This window comes from Dasypus novemcinctus, chromosome 24, assembly GCF_030445035.2.
Source record: "Dasypus novemcinctus isolate mDasNov1 chromosome 24, mDasNov1.1.hap2, whole genome shotgun sequence".
Classification (NCBI taxonomy): domain Eukaryota; kingdom Metazoa; phylum Chordata; class Mammalia; order Cingulata; family Dasypodidae; genus Dasypus; species Dasypus novemcinctus.
Genome location: NC_080696.1, coordinates 51,500,609 through 51,526,017, shown reverse-complemented (window position 1 = coordinate 51,526,017; position 25,409 = coordinate 51,500,609). Strand labels below are relative to the sequence as shown.

General features: G+C 52.1%; 1 protein-coding gene and 1 pseudogene across 4 annotated transcripts in view; both read left to right on the top strand.

Moving 5' to 3' along the window:
• Nucleotides 1–399: 399 nt before the first annotated feature.
• On the top strand, nucleotides 400–4,406 carry LOC105747235 (ribosomal protein S6 kinase delta-1-like; annotated as a pseudogene).
• A 16,392-nt stretch (nucleotides 4,407–20,798) lies between these two features.
• SULF2 (sulfatase 2) overlaps nucleotides 20,799–25,409 on the top strand; it is a 126,340-nt gene continuing 121,729 nt past the window's right edge. For 2 of the 4 annotated variants that reach the window (XM_004469926.5, XM_071211786.1), the window contains exon 1: nucleotides 21,999–22,131. The gene's annotated coding sequence lies outside the window, so the exon portion shown is untranslated. Of the gene's footprint in view, nucleotides 21,498–21,555; nucleotides 21,686–21,998; nucleotides 22,132–25,409 lie in introns of those variants that run through there. The other 2 variants (XM_004469925.5, XM_058287200.2) reach the window with 2 other exon arrangements.

Genomic DNA, 25,409 nt, shown 5'->3' with positions numbered 1-25,409 from the left:
GCGGGGCAAACGCGGGGGGGGGAAGGCTTGATTACTGACCCCTTTTTGCTTGGGAAAAACTGAGGCTCGTGGCAGTGAGCCAAGGTCACAGAACCAACAGGAGGTTTCAGCCAGTCCTCGAACCTTTTCGAACCCCGATTCCTGAGCTCCAGCCCCTCTGCTGTGTTTCCCTAAGACTCGGTCCTTGGCCCTCCAGAGAGATGGCTGCGGGCTCGGGCAGGGTGCACGAGCGCTGGCACCAGCTGCACAAGGACAACCAGGCTTTTAAGTCACATCTGATTGAGGAACGGCAGCTGCCTGGAAGTATAGAACGTCGGTGCTGAGAGGCGACACCGCGGATGTCTGTGCCAGCGCCCTCATGGTATAGTGGGAGAAACAGGGACCCCCGAGGGCACGATCATGGCCAAGGTCACGTGGGTTGTTGCTGGGAGAGCTGGGACTCCAGGCCTGTGCTCTTTCCTCTTCAGCTGAATGAGCCTGCTAAGCTCCACAGCCACAGTGGGTCCAAAGGGTATAAGGGTCACCGCCGAAGTTGGGAAGGAAACACACTGCCTGGATTCAAATCCTGACCCTGCTGCTGTGCCATTTACCTTCTGCTGTGAGTGAGGGAGACTCCCAAAGAACAGGGGATAAAACAAGGTGGAGGTGAAGCCGCTGCCCCCTCGCTGCTTCACTGCTGCTGCCTCGGGAGTCCGAGGCCCCAGGCAGGTGACAGGGGAGGATGCGCTCTCCTGGGAGTAGGGTACGGGCCTCACCCATTTCTACACGGTCACCAAGCTCCAGCGACACCTGAGGGGTTACACAGTTCACTGCCCGTGATGTTTCATGAAGAAATCTAGAGGATGTACAGGAGAGAATTGTATGGAAAAGATACAGTGGCTTTAAGAAACTGCACAAAGACCTCTGGCAAATTCTTAAAAACATATTTCGACATTCAGAATTGCTTCCCCCGTTTGCTAAAGGAACAGTATTTAGATGATCTGATGACACTGTTATTGAAGAGAGAAGACAGTGTCCTGAGAGGTATGCTACAGTTCTCTGCAAATACTCCTGCTCTTTATAACAGCAAATACCTGGAAGATTTTTTTCTGAATTGCTTGGTCCTGCTGAAGCTTATTCGGATTGCCTCGCTGATAGCTTTCCTGGGTTCAATCCTGAAGTGACGGTGACCTGACATCTCTTCCTGGGCATTGTCTTGCTGAGTTAGATGATGGAATGGCTTCCAGTCAAAATTCTCCCTTTAGAACATTTGGTCTCAATCTTTCCTCGGATTCTTCAGTCGTGGGGGCTGTCGCTTCTGACAGTGGCCAGAATAAAATAGAAGAACAATGGGAAAGTTGTACCCTCTTTCCCAGTGGTTTAAAAACCAAGTGTGGCAAGAGAGCTTATTTGGAGAAAGCAGGAAGATTAATAAAGCTGGCTTTTTTAAAAGAAGAAGAAGATTATGAAGCTGCTTCTGATTTTTACAGGGAGTTGATTTACTCCCAGAAGCTGTTGGAGGAGAGTCAAACCCTATCCTTCGGGAAGCTATTTAGAGAACAGTAGAGTATCTTACACGGGCAGAGAGTATCTCCTGCCTTTATGGACAACCCCAACTTGATGACGCATCTAAGGAGCCCAGCTAAGGAGCTCCTTGGAACCTACAGGGCCCTGCTAAGGAGCTGAAATCCTTCAAGAGATACTGAAGGGACTTTTCTTGTCATGGACACAAGCACAGGACATTCATTTTCAAAGGTCTAAGGAAAGGCAGCACATACAGCAGGATCCAGCACGGTGGATGTGCACAAGGTCGCCATCTCTGAGCCTCGGTGTTCCTTGTGCTGCCGCAGGAGGCAGGAGGCAAACCTGGTCATATATCAGTACGTTTTTGAACAGGAGTCCCGAAAACAGCTTTGACATCTAGGAAGTGAAGTTCACCTGCAACAGCCAATTTCTAGTCCTCACAATGGCAACAGCTTTGAGTGTGGAGGAAGAGACGGTGGAATCGTGCTAAGGCTCTGCCTCTGAAGACCAGTCTCACTCCAAGGGCTCAAGATGATAGCAACCAGGAAGACACTAGCCAAGACACCTCTCCAAAACAGCCAGATTCTGGGTCAAGCTCAGAAGAAGAAGGCACTACCAGTTATTTAACATTATCCAATGAATACAGGCAGGAAAAGGTTGAACCAGGGTCTTTGAATGAAGAGCCCTTGTGAAGCCTGAAGGAACGTGTGTTGATACCAAAGCAATGAAAAGCTTCCCAGCACACCTCTCCCCTGGCTGCGGGAGCCCCAGCCCAGAACTGTTCTCTCATGAGCTGAAGGTTGGGTCTGAAAATGATAACCCAGAACCAGTTACTTCTCCCAGAACATCAGATTCCCTCAGTAGATCTAAAAACAGCCCCATGGAATTCTTTAGACAGACACTAAGGATGGCACTAGTGAGCTCCTGTGACTTGACTGGGGGGAATTGAATAACGTAAAATCAGAACCTTTAAAACCAGTCTTCTCTCTTCCGGATGGGAACAGCACATCAAAGAGTTTTAATATTAGCAAAAGTAAGAGTTCCAAGCTCAGGACACCATTAACAGGAGCTCAAATGACACAATCCCAGTTACTTCTTTTAAAGATGCTGCTTTTGATGACATCAGTAGTACTGATGAAAGGAAACCTGATCTTGTAAATCTAGTGGTGAACTGGTGCCAATAAAAGAAGCTGCAGCAATGGGACCTGTAGCAGTTTGATATTGTTCGTGAATTCCAAGAACAGATATTGGATCACGTTTGTAAACTGGTCTGTTTCTTTGGATGTGATTAAATTATGACTAAGTCTTTGATTGGGCCACATCGGTAGGACATTGAGTCCCTGTCCCCTTGGTGGGTGGGGGCTCACAGAGAAAAAGACATAGCTGAAGAGTTGGTTGGAGTTTTTAATATGGGAGCCCTGGGAAGTAAGCACATAGAGAAGCAGATGCGTGAGGAAAGAAAGAAGTTTCCATTAGACGCAGCAGAGGCCCCGGGAAGAGAGATGAGACTTTCATCTGAGAGTTTACAGCTGGCCTTGTGGAGAGAGCAGAGCAGCTGAGCCCAGAGAGAAACGAGTCCTGGGAGAGAGACAAGACTTATCCAAGCCTATAGACGATATTGGAAGAAGCTAGGACCATGGAGTTTTAAGAGGAAGAGGAAGCCTGAACCCTTGCAGACGTCAGCAGCCATCTTGCTCCAACATATGGCAACAGACTTTGGTGAGGGAAGTAATTTACACTTTATGGCCTGTAACTGTAAGCTTCTATCCCAAATAAATACCCTTTATAAAATCCAACAGACTTCTGGTATTTTGCATCAGCACCCCTTTAGCTGACTAATACAGGACCTATTAAGTTTACACAGACTAATATACACATTATGGAAAGTAAACTTTTGAAAGTTCCTGACGTTTTATGCCTCAAACTTAGTACTGAACAATGCCAACCACATGAAGAGAAAGGCACAGAGGAATCGAGTGATCCCTGGTGGCCCAAATCCCATAGTAGAGCAGAGAAACACTGTGCACAAGAAGATATTGGGGTGCTACTTATAGCAGCTGTTGATCACAGCAGTTCAGGAGACATCTTTGTTACACAGCACAGATCCTGAATTTCAAGGGCTTGGAGTGGTTGGACCAGCACTAACCTCAAACAATACAGAAGAAAGCACACTTCATATTTCTAATCCTTTCTCTGGTGCTAATGAATATGCTACAAACACAGACACTTTAAAAACAGAAGAAGGATTGCAGTTTACAGATCAAGGTGATGATTTGGCTAAAGAGAAGCTAACTTCTTTATTCCAGAGACACTCTGAAACCATGGGAGAGAGTGGGTTAGCACTAAAAGGAGATAAGGAAATAGATCAGATTTTTGAGAACTTTAATAAACAGCTAGCAGGTTTTATTTCCTAGAGGCTGCTTTCAGAGATGGGCAGCTGAAATGGTGATAACCCTTGATGCTTTACACAGAGAGGGAATTGAATGCTACAATTTGAACCCAAACAACCTCTTATTGAATGGTAGAAGACACACTGAGTTAGCATATTTTAGCAGGTGGAGTAAGGTTGAAGGTTCCTGTGACAGCAGTGCCATAGAGAGAATGTGCGGTGCCCCACAGATTGGAGCAATCAAGGAAGGAACTGGAGCCCGTGATTGGTGGACTTGAGCGCTGTCCTCTGTGAACATGTCCCTGGCAAGACTCGGGGTGAGTGCCCCCAGCGGGAACAAACACTCACACGACTTTGAACATGCCAGAATGTGTCTCTGAGGAGGCTCGCTCGCTCATTCAGCAGCTCTTGCAGTTCAATCGTGCGGCGCGTCCTGGAGCTGTCGTTGCTGGGGTTGAAGCTCTCCAATCTCCCCGGTTTTGCCCCTGTGGATTGGGCAGCACTGATGAGATGAACACAGAGAGGGTTGTCTGCACACATTCGGAGCTCTGTGACAGGCGTCCCCGAAACTGGGGCAACGTTGCCTTATAGTCACTTACGGAGCACCAAATCGCTTGGATAAAGACGTTCAAGGAAATGGGAGAAGAAAAAGGCTGAACAAGAACAATTTACTTCCAGCTGTTATCCGGACGAGACAGTGATTGATAATAGTAAGGGGCTGTCATATACAAACCTTTAACCAAGGTGTGATCGTTATTTAACCTGCGTTTTGCAGATGAGTTGTAAATTGTCAACTGAAAGAGGAATGCCCTTCAAGATAACCCTCTGTCAGGAAGTTCTAAATGTAAAATTAAGTGTCACTAGAAAGGACCTTTGCATGATAGCCAACAGTGTTTTCCGCGAATATTGGTTTATATGATCAAATTAAGTTTGCTGAATAATATACCTAACATGCTTCATGAATAATGTCATCTATGGGACTTAAAAAATGAGAAAAAGAATATGCATGTGTCTAATAGGAAACTCGCACCAGGAGGCTGTGTAATTAGTGTATCTTCAGCATGGTCTCATATTGTTTCAGACTTTCAGAAATCCATGTAGGAAGAAAACCCTCCGTGCTGTCAACTTTGCATTTCGCTGCTTGATGCTGCTTATTTAGAGAAGGCAAACCTATAAACACTCACTCTCTTTGTCTTCAACCCCTTTTCCTTTCTTCATCTTGCAATTTCTTAGACCCTTTACCTATTCTCTCATATTCCACTCTTCCCACCCCTATAACACACAAGCAACAAAAAGGGAAGTATTTATTCCTGAAATTGTATCAACTTAGGAAAGGACTAAGAAATCATGTCAAATAAAGGTGGTAAAAATAAAAATAAAAAAGGTCAAGGTTCCTTTCTCTCCCATAGATACATAGGCAATCCGGGCAGGATTGCTCAGCGATCAACCAGGACTCAGACCCCAGAGGAAATCCTCCTCATGGTTCAAACTGGCTGCTGGAACTCCAACCTTCACACTGACATTCCGACAGCAGGGAGACACAAAAGGCAATGAAGAGGATGCTCCCTTCCTTTAAAGGCATGTCTCTGAAGTTGCACAGGATACTTCCTTCCCCTAGTCCCCTAAACCAGTGTCTAGGACTAAGTCACTTGGCCATTCCTACCTGCCAGGGGGGTTGGGAAATGTAGTCTTTGCTCTGGGTTGCCATCGGCACAGTGCTTAGATATAGACTCATGCACAGATGTTCCTTGATAAAGTTTATTGAATGAATTAGTCAGAGGTGGGGCTGAGGCTCCCAGGACCTTGGATGTGCTTCTTCCTCCCTAGAGTTTTCTTCTCCACCTGTCGATAGAAGGCTTACATCCAGCCAGTTGGTCACCTGCAAATGCTCTCAGGGGCCCCGGCTGGGGTGGGGGAGCACCCGTCACTGTCGTAATAGCAATGCCATCATGTCTACCGCCGGCCCGGCAGCCCCAGTTGACTGAGCGCCCATCACTCCTGCCGGAGAACAATAAACGCTTCACCAGGAAGAGAGAGGAAGGAGGAAGAAGAAACTTAAGAACGAGCAAGGGGTTCATTTTCCAGCACTGAGCGAGAGCCTACGTCTCTTTCTGGCCTTAAGATAAAAGAGGAGAAACCCCTCTAAATGCTTTACCTTAACCATTAGCCATGGTTCCGAGGTCTCCGTTAAAGCCCCACTCATCACCCCATGACAATGGGTTCACCGTCTCCGAGAAGGAAGAGGAAGAGGCATGGGGAGCCGTGTCGGGCTCTGGGGTGCGGCTGAGCCCCCTGCCACCCGCAGAGGCTCCGGGCGGGGCCCGCTGTGGGGACCCGGTGCTGGCCGCGGGCTCTCACCGCAGCCTGCGGTTCTCCAGCCGAGTGCCCAGCACTGGGTCCTTCTCCGCCGACTCCGCTCCCTACGAGAAGCGGGTTATGATGGCGCCCTCGGACCACCAAGGCGAGGGTCACGGAGCTCGTGCACGGGCTGCACAGACCAGCGGTTCCGGCCACAGAAGGTGTCACTCACCATTGTCCACCGGGCAGCAGGCAGGGCCGCCGATGGGTCCGTTCTAGGCAGCCCTGGAATGGGGCCTCTGGGTTTAGGGAGTGAGATTTCTGTAGAAGGAGTGGAGATTTGCCTGTAATTGGCAGCTTTGCTTCCACTGGCTCTCTGACACACCAGCTATGAAACGTAGATTATCCCCAGGCCGGGAGCAGAAAGGGCTGTGGCGGGTGGGGGGTTGGGACCTCAGTCCCCTGAGATGAGCCCACCCTGGCCAGTGGGGCCAGGCAGCTGGACGCAGCCGGAGCTCCCAAGTCCTAGGCTCACACCTGCTGCTGTTTCTCCTCCTCCTCCTTAATTTTTAAAGCCTCCATTACTACAAACTCCCTGGCACTCTGCTGTGGGCTAGGGTATTGCTATTGATAGTAACGGCAGCGGGAACGCTGGGAGAGCCATTTGTAAGGGGTCCCTGCAGGGTGAGATGCTCACTGGCTTTTTGGTTCCCTGCATCCGTCCGTGCACACACACTTGCATGCACATGCACACACGTGTGCGCCCCCAGGCATGCTTGCACATACGTGTGCACACACAGGCACACTGATAGCCCCAAGCTGTGGGCTTGCCCATCTGGATGTTTGCAGAGTGGAGAGCTTCAGAAAATCAGGTGAAACAGTTAAGGGAGTTTGTATAGGAGCGACCCTTTTCTCCATTTAAAGCCCTAAGTACGAGGACTGACGTTCAAAAAGTGCTCAAAAACCACTGGATGTTATTTTTATTACTCTCAGTACTATTACTACTAATAATAATAGTAATAACGTTGTTCTTGTTATCATCTCTCCTAGTCTAAAAGCCCACTGATCCACCAAAGCCCTGCTCAGAGGGCTGCCTAATCAGCACCCTTTACCACATTCCTCTTTCCTAACAGAAGTCCACCTTTTCCAGGAGTCTCCCTGCCCCTGGCTCCAGGGAGCTGACACAGTCCTCAGCCCCCAGGTCATCCTGATTAGTCTAGGGTTATTAATAGACAGCAATGGCCTGGTGATTATGGGGGAAGGGGGGTGAGGGGCAGGTGGTGCAGGGTCTAAGCCTGCCAATTGCCCTGAAGAGAAGAATATATATCTTACACTTGGAAGAGAGATGTCTCTCTCAAAGCCAGGGAACAGGGACAAAGAGACGTGTGGTTGCAGCTGCTGGTGGCAGCCATCTTGTGACCAAGAGGACAACCGGCTTGAGAATGAAACCACAACAGTGGAAGGCAAAGCAGAGAGGCTGGTGTTGCTATAGAGCCCCTATAGCAACTCACCCTGGAGTCTGCCTGATGGCTGAACTTTGTCTTGAGAGATAAATTCTCTTACCAGGTAAGTCAGATTCATAAGTGGTTTCTGTTACTTAACAGCCCAAAGGAAGTTCTTACACCATCTCTTCCAAATACTTCTCCGATACCACGGCAACAAGCAATCCTTCCCTTCTCTGAACCTCAGGGCTTTTCTCACTGCACTAGCCTACTGGCTGCAAACTGTAGTGTGGACTGGTTTATATCTGTGCTCATCCCCCCACCAGCCAGAGGCCCTCTGAGAGCAGAGTCAGCACCTAGTAGGTGCTTTGTAAGTTTCATTTCACAAACGAGTTTGCGTTTTATTACAGTTGCTTTAGAAAGCTGAAAAGATGGATAAAAAGCACTGCTTTTTCTTTTTTAAAAAAAGAAACATACCACGAGATGTAAAGTGCTCTGTTAGACAACAACACAGTGCTTCCATGCCAGTAAAGACAGATTTTAAGACTTTTTATTTTAGGGGGACAAACTCCACGTCCCTAAAAGCCTCATCCATCTTTCTCACAGTTGGTGGTATTTGAAGACTCAGTAATTTCCTTCTCTCAATTTATATCCCTCTTTAAAATTCAAACTTCCTTTAGCAGATGTAGCACTTGTCAACAAACCCGTCTGGACAGGTGGCAGCCAAGCAAAATCTCCTCTGTGGGCCTGGGGCACTCTGGGCCACAGATGGAATTTTCAGTCATTCCTTCTTAACTGTGTGGGCTGCCCATCCTTAGGAAGGAACCGCGGCCATTCGACTAAAACCCAAGCTCGGTCTTTTTTTTTTATTCTTTATTTTCTTTTAAATGTTACATTCAAAAAATAGGAGGTCCCCATATACCCCCACCCCACCCACCCCACCCCTCCCACATCAACCTCTTCCATCATTGCGGCACATCGACTGCACCTGGCGAATACATTCTGGAGCACCCCTGCACCACATGGACAGTGGTCCACATTGTAGTCCACCCTCTCCCCCAGTCCACCCAGTGGGCCATGACAGGACACACAATGTCCAGCATCCAGCCCTGCAGCACCACCTAGGACAACTCCAAATCCTGAAGATGCCCCCACACCATATCTCTTCTTCCCTCTCCCAGCCATCAGCAGCTGGATCTTTAAACTAGGAGATTCCAACTGCCCTGGGCAGCTTTCAAGATGGCATTGCAGAAGGTAGAGTGGTTGGGTTTTTAATCAAAGGTTAGGGTTCTAGGGCCCTCCATCAAGTGGACTGAGACCCCTGGCAGCTGGATGGGGACCCCGTCAGCATCAGGACCACGTGGCACTGCAGCCCTGCAGGTTTCTGATGGCCCCTCATCTCCAGCCCAAGCCCATCATCCCCGTAGTAAAATGCAATTTCCACCTTCCAGGACTAAAGGCCACATTGCAGAGTCATCTTTGATGTGTTGCTTTTATTTTCCACTCCCAATCCTCCAACCATCCCACTGGCTTTGCCTTCAAAATAGGGCCAGAATTGGATACCTTTCTGCTCCTCCACTGCTAGTGTCATAGCCCAAGCATCTGTCCTCTCTCCCTACACCACTGCAGTCACCTCCTCACTGGCTGCCTAAGTTGACTCCTGCTCCCTGTACAGTTCATCCTCCACATGCAGGGAAGAAGCCTTTTAAAATAGTAAAGCAAACTCATACACAGTCCTCTGTCCAAAATCCTCTAATCACATCTTATCTCTCTCAGAATACAACCAAATATCCTTGCCATGACCTCCAAGGATAACCTCACCTAACCTCAATGCCAGCTGCTCTCCCTTTGCTCCACTCTGATCACATTCGTGTTTTTGTTCTTTCTGGAATTTGCCAGGCATGTTCCTACCACAGGGCCTTTGCACATGCTGCCCCCTCTGTCTGGTACATTCTTCCCCCAGCCACGCACATGGAAGACTCCCTTCGTTCATCTGGGCTGCAGCCCAGACAGCACCATCTCAGAGAGGACTTGCATGCACCCAACCTAAAGGGCTCCCCGCGTCACTCTTACTCCAATACCCTGCTTGGTTTTTATAGCATCTGTTACTCCACTGTCCACCAGGACAGAGTCAGACCATCAGGGCTTCAGAGCCTGAAAGGGTCTGGGGTCTCACCTCAGGCCACCCCATGTTTCAGATGAGGACACCACGGACCAACGAGGGATGTGACTGACCACAGGCACTCAGGGAGCTGGGGACGAAGCCGGCCAGGACCAGCTTCCTTCCAGACCAGGGAGCTTTCCTGGTAGGAGTTTCTGGGAGCCTTGGTCCTGATTCCATCCTCTCCACACTCCTGTGAGTCAGCAGCATGGGATGATTAAAGTCCAGCTTGGCAAACGTGAAAACGGAGGCATGGCCAAGTCACTCACCTTTCTTCAAGAAGCTCGTTACCATGTGAGTCCTGGAGCCACTGCCTGGGCTGGTCCCAGCTTGACTATCTTGGAACTGAGCAAACTGCTAACCCCTTGGTGCCTCAGCTTGTCCACCTGTAAAATGGGCAGTAAGCATGCTTGACTCATGCTTTTTACAAGCAGGATTAAATCCAGGCATAACAAGTGGTTATGCCTGCTCTGGAGCCAGACTGTGGGTTCAAAGGCCAGTGACCCCTCCCCTCCCTGGCTCTCAGAGGCTGGGCAAACCCCCACCCGGCATCTGCTAAGGGAGCCTCCTTCCTCATGGTGAGGATTCAGAGGGTTTGTTGGGTTTTTGTTTTGTTTGCGGAAACTATTAGAGCTTGGCACGTAGCAAGCACAATATAAATAAAAACATCAAATGCATGTAAAGTGCTCAGGCCAGCATCTGGCCACAGGAGCACTCGGCGAATTTTAGCTGCCCTGGTTTTTACTGATGAAAATCAGACTCTGTGACTCACCCCACCTATCTGCTTCCACCAGGGCAGATGACACCTGGCCCCAAATCTGAGCAACTCGGTACAAAGAGACCCAGAAGACACCACAGCTCTAACGGCTAGGAGTGAAATCAATTCAGGAAGGACCTGCGTGGCAGTTTATCCTGGAGGGGCTGGCGCCTCGTGTGAGCCACTTTCGTATGGTATTGATTACTGCAAGTAATGCCAGAATGGAATTCATCAGGCTGGCAATTGGAAAAAGTCACTCTGGCAGCTGCTGCGACGTGCAGATCTGAGTGGTGCCAGAGCACCGCTTCCCAGGCGGGCCGCCTCTGCAGCATCAGGGCAGTTGAAAGGGGTAGCTGCATTGGGCACACATTTAGGAAGTGAAATCACCAGGAATTGAAAAGATTAGATTGAATGAGGAGGCTTGGGAAGAGGGTGATTTCAGACTTGTAATGTCTAGACCTGCCAGCTGCCCCGAAGACAAACACGGCCTGAGGAGCTGGTCTGGGGAGGGGGAGGTCATCAGTTCAGATTCAGACAAGTCAAGCTCAAGCTGGAGCTGCCTTTGTAATTCCAAGCGGGGATAGCAACCCGTTGGATACACGGGACCAGAAGTGCGAGGAGAGGCAGGAGCGCGGGAGACCCTCCGCCTGCAGGTGTTAAAGAGGGAAGGGGATGTGGATTTTGAGGCTTTTCAATTACAGGTGTTAAAACAGGTACAGAGAAAGAGCAGGGATTGTGCAAAAGTCAGTGTTCTTGGTTATTGTACTCACATCATTATGGACCTTTCAAACTCAGACCTGTCTGGGATGCTCCAGGCTGCAAGTAGCAATGCTGTGAGGAAACTTGCTGTTTCCTTAACGAGAGGCCCCAGGGTGGGGCAGCTGGCATTCTTTCCTGCTCGGCACCCTCTGCAGGTTGGTGCTGTGACCGGGCCTGGCCCCCGGGCATTACCTGCGCACACAACATCTAAGAGAGCAGGCAGAGTGCACAAGGGAGCAGGCAACCTCCTTCGAAGACTCTGATCTTTTTAACAGCAAGAAAACTACTGCCCCAGAACCCCCAGGAGCTACCTCCTTACGTCACATGGGCACAAACCAGGGGCGTGCCTGGTACCTGGGAGGCATGGGAAAGCACAGACTGCTGGCCCACCCTCAGAGCTCCTGGTTCAGTAGGCCTGGGGTGGGACCCAAGAATTTGCAGCTCTAACTAGTCCCCAGGTTTTGCTGCTGCTGGTTCAGGGACGGACCACAGTTGGAGAACCATTGACTTCAAGCCATCTTGAGCCATCCCCCTGAGTTGGGTCCATTGCCAACTGAACAGAATCAAATTTCTATTAGCAAGGAAGAACAGAACCCCATGTAGGCTAGAACCAAGATATTCTGCCACAAACTCTGTGGAACTCACTTGTATCTTTTTCACCAATTAAGACTAACCCCTGGGGAGCAGGAGTCTTACGAATTCACCATTTGGGCCCCGGCGTCTGACGTCCTTACTGGGAGTTGGTAGCATTTTTTTACACACTTGCAAAATGCATGAATGAATGAGCACCTTGCCAAAGATGTCCCCGGCTGCTGCCCGCTCTGAGAATCCTGAGCTCAACACGCTCCACCAGCTCTTATCTCCGAGGCACGGGGCGTCCTTGTCAACACGTCCCCCAGGGGCCTCTGCAAGGACACTAGAGGATCAGCACACAGCCTGTGGGTCCAACGCCTGTTTGGGGGTTTTGGCTGCTGCTCACTCCAGGCTGAGGAAACCAGCCTGCGGGCGGCGATCCCCAAACAGCATCTGTTAATGGCCCACGAATGTGTGGTCCCTGCTGAAGGCAAAGAAACCAGCCCTCGGTCCCCTGATTGTCTAAAGAGACAACACCAGCTGAGAACTCCATACGGCGCGACGTGATTCTTCATAAACCTGAGTGGACCGGCGGCTGCAAACGGACTGGCGCTTCGCCCTTACCTGCAGGGCTCCTGTGGACGGAGGGGAGCTGGATCACTGAGGAGGGGAGAACTTGTGTGTCTCGCGTTTCCTTTTATTCCACAAGAGCACTCACATTTGATCTGCCCAATAGTCCAGAGGAGAGCAAGGAGATCTGGTCCCCATTTCACAGACAAGGAAACAGAGGCACAGGGAATAAGCCAGGCCCAAGGTCACGTACCGGGAAGCCGGAATCGGGGCCCACCGTCAGGGGACGTGACACAGATGACTTCTACCTGATCCAGCCGCTCATGAATGGGCGAAGTGTAAGTGGTTTCCTGCTCCCATTAGAGGAATAACTGAGCAAGGGTACTGAGCCTGCTCCACCACCGCATCTACTGCACAAAATGGGCTCATCATGGTAGGGACCCTTGCCAGCATTAGGGCCTCCAGGCAGCCAGGGGGCCGGGAGGTCTGTGCCATTTTCTACCCCATCCTGCCTTGGGTCGGTGGTGCAGTGTTCTGTTGAAGGCCCAGCTTCCAAAGTTCGACACCTTAACCCCCACCCCCCCTCCGGTCCTGCAACCCTGACCAGTGCTTCCCCCCTCGAATTCATGGGCCTAAGGGTAAGGATTGAACGAGGCCCTGAGCCTGCAGCCCACCGCCGGCACTCTGTCAGCAGAGCAGCTGTTTGTCTTTTGTGGCCACCCAACACCCACTCTACATTTTGCTAACTTACCACGTGTTGAGTCTTGCCTTCCCAAGCCCAGAAGCTTCCCAGAAGCTCTCCTCCCCACACTCCTTTGCAGCTGGAGCCCAGTCACGGGACCCGGGTTCCACCAGCCAGATGTGCCTGTGTGTCGGGATTGGGAATTGAGCCATAGAGGGTAGTGGCTGTGCCTGAGGGATCCGAGCTTCTGGAAAACACCGTTGGAAAAGGCTTCTGGTTCTTCCAGGGGCAGAGTGGCTGAGCCTTCCGCAGCCAGGCCCAAGCCGCATCAGGCCCGACACGGCGGCAGCTGCATAGCTTGGGAGCCTGCACTCTGACCTTCCGTGGATTTGGGAGCTACTTAGTATCTATTAACAGATTCCTTTCTGCTAAAGTAGCCAACATGGGTTCTGTGGCTATGTCATTGTTTGCAATGAGGACTGAGACACAGGCAGTAAGTGTTCAAAAACAAAGGTCGCTGTTATGCTCACAGCTCACTCTCTCCAAGGTGAAGGGGAACAGACGAGGCTAAACCTGGGCTCATCCCAGAGGCCTCTGCTGCAGTCTCGCTCAGCAGCCCAGGCCCTGCCAGAGCCACAGACGAGCAGATGCAAGCACGAGCGGATGAGTCAGGATGAGTCACCAGGAGCAGTCACAGGCTGAGGACAGCCCTGGGTGCCAAGAGGGCAGGGACTGAGCCAAGTCACGGCAGGGGAAGGCGCCATGACTGCCAGGAGCTCGTCGCGTGGCAGAGCCACAAACCAGGCACGGTCCTGCCACAGGAAATGTCCCGGGGTGGGGGATGGAGGCCTGGCTCCTGAGACTCTCCAGACTGTCCAGCACTTAGGGAGCTGCCCTGCGCTGCAAGCAGCTTGGATCCCTGGGGTCCTCTTTTCCCCTCTCTTTGTGCCTCTCTGGGTGCTTCGTCCGTCTGGGTACAGTGAGCCCCATGTGCCTGGCTCTGGGCCATGCAGGCATATAGGGGTCCAGGCGGGGGGCCCCTTGCCACCCTCTGACTCCCCCACATCCAACCTAGTCCCAGCTCCCAATTTCCCCTTCCAGCTTCCAGGGAGGTAAGGATGTGTGCCCTGGGGAGTGCTACAAGGCTGTCTTAGAGAGAGGGGAATGCAGCTTGTACCCCCTCCCCTCCCTACTTCTTGCCCTAACTGTCCCCAGCCCAGGTGGAGCTTTCTAGGCCGTGGCCTTGGGTTCCACCCATCTGTCTTAGCAGCCCCCTTACTTCTCTCCTCCCACTCCCCTCCTCCTCCCACCCTCCCGGCTTCTAAAACTGCTTCTGTAGCTGTTGATTGCATTTTTTCAAAAAACCGACTAGCATGCATTTATTCTGCTGGGTCCTCAGTCTCCTCGTGGGAAACCTGATGCCCCCTCCTCCTGCTTCCTGAGGCCCCTTGCCCTGCACAGGGGTCCTCAGCCTGGGCTGCAGGTCAGTCTCCCCGGGGGAGCTTTAAAAGCACCTGTGCCCCTGTGGGATCTTTTTAAGTTGATGAAAATGTTCTAAAACTGGATTATGATGGTGATTGCACAACTCAGGAAATTTTTAAATCATTAGATTACACGCTTAAAATGGGTGAGTTTTAAGGTATGTAAATTATACCTCAATAAAGTTGTGCTGTTTTTATTTTTATTTTTTTTAAGACCTGTGCCTTGACCATTAAATCAGAATCTCTGGAATGGGGCCTCGGCATCACTGTCTCACTGTCTCACTGTCTCAGCAGGGGTGAGGGTGCAGCTTCTGGAAACCGGGCGGGGGGGGGCATCCCAAAGTCTACACACTCTGGGAATTGGGGAAAGTCTGCAGGTCAAAACAAGTTATCTGGGTAGCGGACTTGGCCCAGTGGTTAGGGCGTCCGTCTACCACATGGGAGGTCAAACCCCAGGCCTCCTTGACCCATGTGGAGCTGGCCCATGCGCAGTGCTGATGCACACAAGGAGTGCCGTGCCACGCGGGGGTGTCCCCCGCGTAGGGGAGGCCCACGCACAAGGAGTGCGCCCTGTAAGGAGAGCCGCCCAGCGCACAACAGGAATGGTGCCACACACACTGAGAGCTGACACAACAAGATGACGCAACAAAAAGAAACACAGATTCCCGTGCCGCTGACAACAACAGAAGTGGACAAATAAGAACACACAGCAAATGGACACAGAGAACAGACAACTGGGGGGGAAAGGGAGAGAAATAAATAAAATAAATCTTAAAAAAAAACAAAAACAAGTTATCCAATTCAGACTTTCAAGAAAAAAACACTACAGTTTTGATCTTCCCCTGGGTGACCCCTAAATCTGTTTTTCAACTGGATCCAAATATATGTGTGGAGTGGAGGATGACAATCATCACCCCAAAAAAACTGGTGGCATTTCATAGGATCATTTAATTCCACCAACACCTCGTGGGGTAGGTCCTCTTATTACCCCCATTTTCCAAGTAAGGAAATCAGGGTTCAGAGAAGTTAGGTACTTGCCCAGAGACTTGCAGCTGGTAAGGGGAGGGGAAATAGGATTTGAACCCAGCAGTCTGGCTCTGGAGTCTGTGCCCTAAAACCGGAGTCAGGAAACTGTAGCCCGTGAATCCAATCGGACCTGCCTGGCCTCCTTTTGAATAGCCCATGAGTTAAGAAAACGACAAAGACCGGATGTGACCACAAAGCAGGAACTACTTAGTCTCTGTACCTTTGTAGAAAAAGTTTGCCGACCCCGCCGTACACCATGGCACAGCACAGCCTCTCCCACCCGCAGCAGCTACCAAGAGAGGCACCAGAAGGAATGCGGAGGTGGTGGACCGTCTGTCTTAGTTTGCCAGCACTGCTGGGACAAATACCACCCAATGGGTTGGCTTAAACAACAGAAATGTACCGTCTCAGGGTTTGGGCATCTGGAAGTCCAACGTCAAGGTATTGGCAGGACTTGAACATGCTTTTTGTCAGTGACACACTCAATCCCCCACAGTCAATGTGCTCAGACCGGGCGTCTAAGGCACGCATGGCATGATGGCATGCCTCCAGGCACACGGCTCCAGCCCAGGCGCGTGACCCAAACCTGGCCAGTCTCGGCATCGTGTGTCCTATCCCCAGGTTTAGTGGTTGGTTCAGAGACAGATGCATGAAACCAGCCAGGTCAAGATGCAATCCTGGGACTTCTGGTGAAACAGGTTTAAGAGAAAAAAGCAGCAGGGAGAGGGAATTTTTTGCCTCACATGACTGAAAATTCCTGTTATCTTTCTTCTGGCTTTGAGACCAGCTTGAACGAGGGCTTCATGCATGTATTAATTTTCTCTTGCTGACTAATAATTCCCCTGAATTTAGCAAACTTAAAAAAAAACAAATTTATTTTCTCCCAGTTCCCATGGGTCAGGAGTTCCAGTATGGGTTAAGTGGGTCTTCTGCCCAAGGTCTCGCCAGGCTGAAGTCAAGATGTTGGCCAAGGTTGCGATCTCATCTGAGGCGCAAGGTCCCCCTCCAAGCTCACTGGCTGTTGGCAGGACTCAGTTTCTGTGGCTGTCTACACCGTGGCAGTTTGCTCCCACAAAGCCAGCGGGAGAATCTCATGCCTGGAATCTCTGGCTCAGGAAGGACCCAGCTCCCCTTTGAGGGCTTTCGCCTGCTGAGGTCTGGCCCACCCAGGAGAATCTTCCTTCTGATGGATTCCAAGTCAACTGATTTGGGACCTTAATTTTATCTGCAAAAACCCTTCACCATAACCAAGTGATTTTTCTGGAAGGTGATTTGAAAGCAAGGTGTGCTGTCACAGAGACCTAAACCAAATTATGCTTACTAGAAAGAAGGGCATAGAAACTGAGAGAATGTACCCAGGATCTCAGAGAGGAACTCTGGGGAGAGGAAGGCAAAGATGGAGCAGCCAGAAACTGAGGCAGCCAGTCCTAGAAGAGAAGAAGATGCCTCCACGTGCCTTGCCACATGAGAGGAGGCTGCACGATTGCTGGGTCTGTTCTCCTGAGGATACCTTGACTGGGATAATTTACATCCTCAGAAGTTTACATCAGGAACGTGGAACTAGGAAACAAAACCCAAATCACAGAATTTCTTCTTCTGGTGTTTTCAGAAGAAACAGACTTGCAGCCCTTCCTCTTCCTGTTGTCCCTGTGTACCTGGTTTGATGTGAATGTCCAAAGAATGAGTAAAAACCAAAACAACAACCAAAAAATTATGCTTATTGTCAGATAGGTCGTGCTTTCCCCTTTAGAAAGTCTCACCCACCAGAATCCCACGAGCTCTGCCTTGTCCATGGAGATCTGCAGCTGTGCTGCGTAGGGCCACGCTGTGCATCGGAATACTCAGTTACACGTGAATTAAGTCTGCTTGTGTGCTTCCGTTTCATCACCGTGAAATGCACGTCTTTGATCTTCCTTGCCCACTTATCCAAAAGGGGACTTTGGTGGATTGTTACGCAACTAGATGAACTGTCACCTTGATCTGGGTTCTCGGAACGCTGCCTTAACTGGAGGCAGCCCCACTGTCTGCCACCAGTAAGAATTCATAATAACCGTCATTGCTCTTTGAGATCGCTCATAAGCAGCCCTCAGGAGACTGCAATTACGCACATTTATAATTCTCCCATCTCCCAAACTAACTCTTGATTCATGAATGTGCACTTTTCGGCGTCAGGCGTTAGAATAAATTAGACTATACAATTATTTGTAATTAAGGGAGAAAATGGGTACTGCGCTGCAAAGATCAGCGCTGTTTTGCTGAAGTAAAGCATGCCCAGGCCAGCCGGCCGGCCCAGGAAGGCAGCACCAGATACGATTAATGTTCTCCTGACTTGATGGTCGCTTATTGTACTGTTGTTCACTATCGTGATATCTCAAGAAATATAAACTGCTTTTCTCTCATATAATTGCATTTCTACGGACAAGACAGATTGAGTCTAAGTGAAAACGCAGACAGAATAAAACACAAATTCACATTGTTACAGATGCTGCAAAACCCATGCACAACTGTCCCCATGCAGGAGCCGAGAGGCTTAAGCGCAGCCCCCTGAGGTGACTCTGTGGCCTCCTCTGCCCTCTGAGAGGCTCATCTTGGCCAAACTTTTGTGCCTTCTTAAAGCCACCTGCACCCCAGCCCTGTTTCTCCCGCTGCCAGGCCTCTGGTCTGCAGCTGTTGTTCCTCCTTTTAATGTTTCTCCTTGACCCTCCGATTTGTTGGAGACATGTTAAAAGCTCGACTTTTACAGCCCTCATAAAAGCCCATATTCCAACCCAAATTCAGCCAGACGTGTTCAGACGATCAGATTGAGTTTCGGTGTCTTGATAGAAACACAAAAAGAGTGATTCTTTTAAAGTTGTTGTATATGAGTCAAGGAAATTAAAAACCGCTCTTGCTGTGCAAGGTGGCTAGAGCCAGGCGGGCGCGCTGCACAGAAGGGCTACCAAGGAAGCCCTCGGTGAAGGAGGACACCAGGCTTTGAGGTGTCGAGAGAAAGGTCCTCTAGAAGGTAAGCCACGAATGCTGGGAGAGTCAGGGAGGGGCCTGGTGAGCTTACAAGGCCCGATTAAGTAGTCAGAACGATCACCAGGGAGAAGAGGGACAAGAGAGGAGAAAGCTGTCCTGCAAGGCCCCGAGGGCCCTGCCCTGGTGGCTTCCCAGCCAGGGGAGCTCCCGAGCCCCTGAGGCCCTTCACATCTAAGATGGAAACTGAGCTCCCAGGGGGGCTGGGGCCCCCCCTGCCTGGATGGAACCTGGAAAACTTAGGCTGTGACCTTGGGCCCAGGCTGCCATGGGGCTTGCCGTGAAATATGGAAAACAAACGCAGCCAGAAAGTGTTTTGGGGACTCACAGGCCCCATGAGTGTCTGAGCTGGTGCTTCCAAGTCCTGTCCTGAAACCCACGGACCACGGCACCTGCCCTCCAGGAAAACCCGTGCACATACTCACACACATGCAAACACACACCAGATCTGTCCCTCCTGCCTACGGAAGGATGAGGGGCAAAATCAAGACATCACCATGTTTGGTCTTTGAACAGCAACATAGAAAGAAAAATCCAATAATCAAGTGACACCATCTTGGCCCAGCTCACAGCCCCCACGTGGGGGGATTATAAGTCTATTTGCCACATTGTGAACAGGCCCCACTTGGGGAAGTGTTCATGAACTCGAGGCCAGAAGGAAGACAGTGTGGGAAAGCAGTGATTTTCAAACTTTATTGCAGTGGAAATTCTCTTACGGCTGAGATACTCTCCAGAACCCGACATAAAAAGTGGGTTAAAGGCATAATCCCACCACAGGCCCCTGGGGAACCTCCGCAGAGCTCGGAATGCCCGGTTAGCGGGGTCCAGGTCTCACCCAACCATTCACAGCTTCAGCTGGGTTGAAACCTCACTTGCTAGCTCTGTGACCTTGGGAAAGTCCTTTTACCTCTCTGAGCACTGGTTTTCTAAACAAGATCATTAAAAGGATTACATGAAGCAACCTGGCAGAAATATCCAGCAGTTGGCCAGGGAAGCTTCTACAGCTGTGAGATTCAGTATCCTAACCCTTGGCCAAATGTGGCTAGCCTGAAATGAGAAGGACTACAAGCGTAAAATTCACACCAGGTTTTGAGGACCCAGTAAGAAAAAGAAATGTAGGATACCTCACTAATAATTTTTATATTGATTACATGTTGAAGTGATAATATTTTAGATATATATACTCTTACATATATTGGGTTGAAATGTCATGATTGATTTCACCCATTTCTTTTTACTTTAATGTGGCTACTAGCATATTTAAAATTCCATGCATGGGTGGAGCTCAGTGGTTGAGCACCTGCTTGGCAAGTATGAGGTTCCAAGTTCAATCCCAGTACCTTCTAAAAATATATATTTATACACACACACACACACACGGCTGGACTTATTCTTCTACTAAACAGTGCTGTGCTACAGGCTCCACAGTCAGTGTGTCCTTCCTTCTGAAGAGATGAGGCAGAAAGAAGAGTCCCATTATTTTTCGGTACCTGATGGTGTAGAAGTTTATACCTGACATCAGTTTCAAGGCAGAGGAAAGGCTTCAGTGGGGCTGGAGGTGGGGCCAGGGACCTGTTCTGGAAAAGCCAATTCATGGTTTTCTGATTTACTTAGACTGCAAATTGATCTGCGGTGGCTCTGGAGTGGCTAAGGGAGATTATTTGGGGCTGGGGAGGAGCTAAATCTAGAGCCTCCCTTTTATTCCCCCTCCCCCCCCACACACACACACACTTGGGTATCAGATAAATTACAGGACACATTTTATCTCAAGTTAAATTTTCATTTGAGATAAACAATGAATGAATCCCTGTGGCATTGTGGATCTTCACTTGTTAAATCTAGCAACCCCTCCCTAGCATGAGAGGAGTCCAACCAGAGAATGGGGGTGCTTGGCAGGAAGGAAGTAATAGCCTGGCAGAACTCTGGAGCCAGGCTTCTGGGGTTCAAATCCTGGGTCACCACTTACTTAATCTCTCTGTGCCTGGGTTTCTGCGTCTGTAAAATGGGTGTAGTAGCAACATCTACTGTGTAAAGTTGTTACAAGGTCTAAAGAAGTTACCACTGCCTACCACCGCACGTTTCTGCATTAGAGTCTGTTTCCCCGTAGCAGCTCAGCTGCGCTTTCTGCAGCTGCTGGTTGTTCTCTGCCCGCCGGTCGCCCGCCGGGTTCCTCGGCGACGCTGCGGACAGTGGAAACCGCGGTCGACAGCACCACCTTGAGTCGGATTCCTCCCCTTTCGGAAGAAGCCAGTTTTTTCTCCCTTCTTTCCTATTCTCGGGCCAGCTCTGGGCCGCGACTGCTATTTTCACTCGCGCTCAAGTTAAATTTCTTTCGCACAAGGAAGGCTGCCGGCGCGTGGGCAGTTCACCCTGCGATCTAGCTTCGGGCCTCGGCTCCAGCCGGCGTCTCCAATAGCAAACCTATGTAGTCAGAGGCGAGCGCGGGGCTTTCGGCACAAGCGGTCGGGTGTTTGCAGACCCGGGCGAGCCCCTGTGAAAGGCGATCAAAGAAAATGTGCCATGCAGAGGGGGGCGCCCCGCCGGGGCTGTAGCCCGCCCCGCGGAACCCTGGGCTCCTTCCAGCTCCGAGGAGGAGGAAAAGCGAGCGGAAGAGAGGCAAGAGTCTCTTCGTGGCCAGCCCGGAGAACCTGCTCGATGCCCTCCCGACTTTATTACAGAATTTGATTTATGAGCGCGGCCCCCCGTCGGCGAGTTGCGCACACCCGCGCGCGCACGCCCCGCTCTGGCCCGCGTGCCTCCCTCACTTCCAGCTCCTGGGCGAATCCCACATCTGTTTCAACTCTCGGCCGAGGGCGAGCGGGAGCGAGTGCAGAGCGGGTGAGTGTGCGCCTGTGTGTCCCGGCGAGGGTGCGCGCTCGGCGCCGGGAGCGCGGTCAGCCGGTCGGGAGGCATCGGGAGGCCGGGAGCCGCCGGGACGCCCGCTCGCCGCCCGCTGCCCCGCGCGGGGCCGCACTTGAGGGCGAGGGCCGTGCGCCGGGGCCGCCGGGCCGGCGCGCCGAGCCGAGGTAAAGCGCCCGCGCGCGAGGGCCACGGGGAGAGCGCGCGGCGGGTCCCCCGAGCCCCGGCCCCGGCCGCCCGCCGAGCCCAGCCTCCCCCTCCGCGCTCGAAGGCCGGCGATCGGCGGGCAGGGGGCCGGGCCGCCCGCGCCAAGGGGCTGGGCGAGGCGAGAGCGGCACGGGCGGGGCGCGGAGACGGACTTTGGCGAGGGCGGCGCGCCGGGGCGGGGGCCGGGGCCGCGGCGGAGGAGCTCGGGGGCGGGGAGGAGGAGACGGAGGAAGAGGAGGAGGGCGGGGAGGAGGAGCGGCGGCCGCGCTCGCCGGGGGATGCAGCGGCGGCGGCGGCGGCGGTAGCAGCAGCCGCGCCGAGTCCCCTGCGCCCCGCGGCCGGGCCGGGCTGCGGCAGAGGCGACTGCGCCCCGCGCGGGGTGAGGCCGCCGGGGCGGTGCGCGCTGGTGAGTGGGGCGCGGGGGCAGGTGGGCGGGGCGCGGGGCCTCCAGGCCCGGGCGAGGGCTCCCCGCCGGCCGAACCTCGCCGGGACAAGCACGGCCTCGTGCGCCGCCCAGGTGAGCCGAACCCGGCTGGGACCGCCGGGCTCCGGCTCCCGCTGCGGCTCCAGCGCCGCGCCTGGAGGTGGGGCCCGGCGGGCAGGAGAGAGGCTCTGGCGCCCGCCGGCTGCAGGGGGATGACCCCTTTGACCTCTTTGGGTTTAGACCCAACGGACCGGCTAGAAGCCAGCCCACGTGGGGCTTGCCCGGACAGGACACGGAGAAGCAGTGGGCCGGATCGTTGAGAGACTCGCGGATACCGAAAGGGCAAATAGGATTGAAAAGGCAAACTTCCTCCCGGGCTGGGTCGGAAGGTGTTCTCGCTTTATGGAGAGATGCTTCCCTCCCCGGAGTGCGAAGCTTTCAAAAGTCTGGCACCGAAGCTGCAGCGATTTCTGGGAGTGCACTTTAGAAAAATGCTTCCACTAGTTCACTAATTAATTCCTTCCACAAGCATTTATGGAGTACCCCCTCCTGCCAGGCATGGGTTATGCCCCAGTGAAATCAGGCTCGTGCCCACCCCAAGCCCTGGGTCTGCTGGGAAAACTGCGGGGTTAAGTGGTAGGGGCTTTGGTGGAGACATGAAAGGAGAAATCCGCAAATCCTAGTTTTGACCAGTGGCCTTCGCAGCAGTCCCCACCTGCCAGGCCACTCAGGGCCACGCTCCCTGCACACAGTAGGCGCCGGCACAGTGGAGGGAGCAAACACTAAAGTTCATTTCACCCAGTCCTCCTCTCCCCACTTTCTGAAGGTTCGGATTCATTCCTTTTCTGGACAGTGTTTCCTGCAGCTTGTGTTCACCGTTTTTTGTTTTGTGGGTTTTTTTTTTTGAGCTAAAAGTCCATATTTAATTAACCAAGTAATTACCTTCTGCTTACTCTGAACCTGGGTATTTGCACAGCTGTGCATGTTGGGGCACCAGCCCTCTTGCCCCTCCATCTGTCCCAGGCCTCTTTCCCACAGGGCCGCCCTCCCATCCTCTGAGGCAGGGAAGGGAAAGCTGCTCCTGGAGGGGTGGGGGGCCCCAGGAGAGGGGCAGGAGCAGGTAAGCCGGGCTTTCCCTGGAGGACCCCCGGCATCTCTCCTGGAGCAGGAAGAATTCTTCTCATCTCGCAGTTAATAGCCATGAGGATTTCTTTCTGCAACTCTGCTACCCATTACAGAACCACTGGAGGGTTTTAATTAAATTAAAGCCATCCATTAAATACAGGAAGGCGGTGGGGAGGACACGCTGGAGACCTCTCACCTGTGGGAGAGGCGCTCCTCTGCTCCGCCTGTCCCGCGTCCAAGAGAAAACTCCAGAGGAGCCCGTGCAAGGGTGTGATTTAATGTTCTAATAAGCAGCGCCGGGGCCAGGGTGGGGGGGTTGGCTGATGAAATGTTGGACATTTGCACGGAAAGGATCTTCCTTCCTTGGGCAAAGTTTTTCTACCCGAAGGCAGGCCGTGGGCATGCCTGCCACAGCTGAGAGGTGAGTGTGAGGTCTGGGGTTTGGGCTTGGTGTACATTTCTTGGGTTTTTATTTTAATTCATGGCTTTTTCGGAAACCCTAATTACACGTTAAGTTTTCAGACTTAAGGGGTTGAATGAGGAGCTGATTGTCAAAAGCCTGGGCTTGGCGGAGGGCGTGGGGCTGGCCCCACCCAGCAGTTCCATTCACCTGTCCTGCCTAGATTCGTTGAGGTGCAGCTGTACCCCGCTGACATTTGAGGTCCACCTCGTGGTTTGGGGTGTTTACCTCTCTCTGAATTTAGCATGTGGACCTGCCTCAGGGGGGCAGCTTCTCACCTCTGGAGCTAACCAGATGGGGGTGTCAGCCGCCTCTGGCCAGCATTGGCCCTTTGTCCATTCTTAGACGTGGCCCCTCAGAAGGACACCGAAAGCCCCAACCCCCCAAGGCTGTCAGCATTTCTGTCCAGTTTGTAGCTAAACGAAAGGCCTTGGTCTGGGTTTCACCCGATAGCCACCACTTTGCCGGTGTTTGGTGGGCCGGCTGCCACAGCGCATGAGAAGCTCTTTACGCATACTGATTTATTTAATCCACATCCTGAGAAGTGGGTGCTGTGATTGTCCCCCATTAAAGATAAGGAAACCGAGGCACGAGGCCCTCGGACTTGCCGGCAGCCAGTCAGTGGTGGCTGCCGGCTTCAAGAGGCCCTCAGGCTTTGGCATCCAGGCGCTGAGCCACCGCACCCTCCAGCCTCTGTGACCTTGGCCTTTTTTCCAAAGGCAGAAGAAACACGTGCTCAGCAGGAAAAAAACACTAAAATTTTAAGAGGTAGAAGCCCCTCAGCAATACCCCCCCCCAAAAGCATCCACCCTCTGGGGGCGTCTCGGGTTTGTATCTCGGTTTTCTTTGCTCCAAGGAAAACATGCCGTGGCCTGCTGACGTGCCTTGGCGCCCACGAGCGTGCACCAGCGCTCCCTCTAGTCAAAACGCAAAGGGAAGTAGCCAACGGGGCTGGCAGAGTCTGAGATGAAGGTTGCAGCCCCGCGCTTCGCGGTGACAAGAGGGAGCACTTGCCTCGAGGGGAGACCCTCCTGCAGTGGGGGGAGGACATCGGGCTTCCCTGGAGGGGTGGCCCCGGGCTCCGGGCTCTTTGTTTCAGGCCAGGGCACTGGACGGCCGGTGGGTGTGAAGGGCGGGGCCTGGGGGGGGCTGGCCTTCACCGGTCCACCTTGTGCCCACCCCTGATCCAGCCAATTCGAGGCTATCTAATTGGGATATCATTAAGATCATTATAATTAATTGGCACGCTGATAAATGGCTTGATTGCCTAATTGGGGTGGTTGCTAGGGAACTAGTCCTCCCTGGGCGCCTAAAGGGGAAGAGGCGCTTGGCTGGCCGCAGTCGGGTGTTGGGGTTACGGGCCCAGCAGTTAATGGGCAGGAAGGGAGAACAGCCTTTGTCGCATCTGCTGGTGTTTGCTGAGCAGCTGCTGTATGCAAGTCACAAATGGAATATCAGTCGGGGGTATTTTCTTCAAAGGACGGCAATGTAATCAGGATCCTTTCCCTTGCAAGCAACAGAAAGAGAGGGAGGAAAACAAAAACAAAAACTCAAACTACCTTAAGGAGAAGAGAAGGGGACATCCTGACTTTCATAACCAGAATGTCGGAAGGTGTCTCCACCTTCAGGCACAGCGGGATTCAGGGCACAAATTATGTCCTGAGCAATCAGTTTC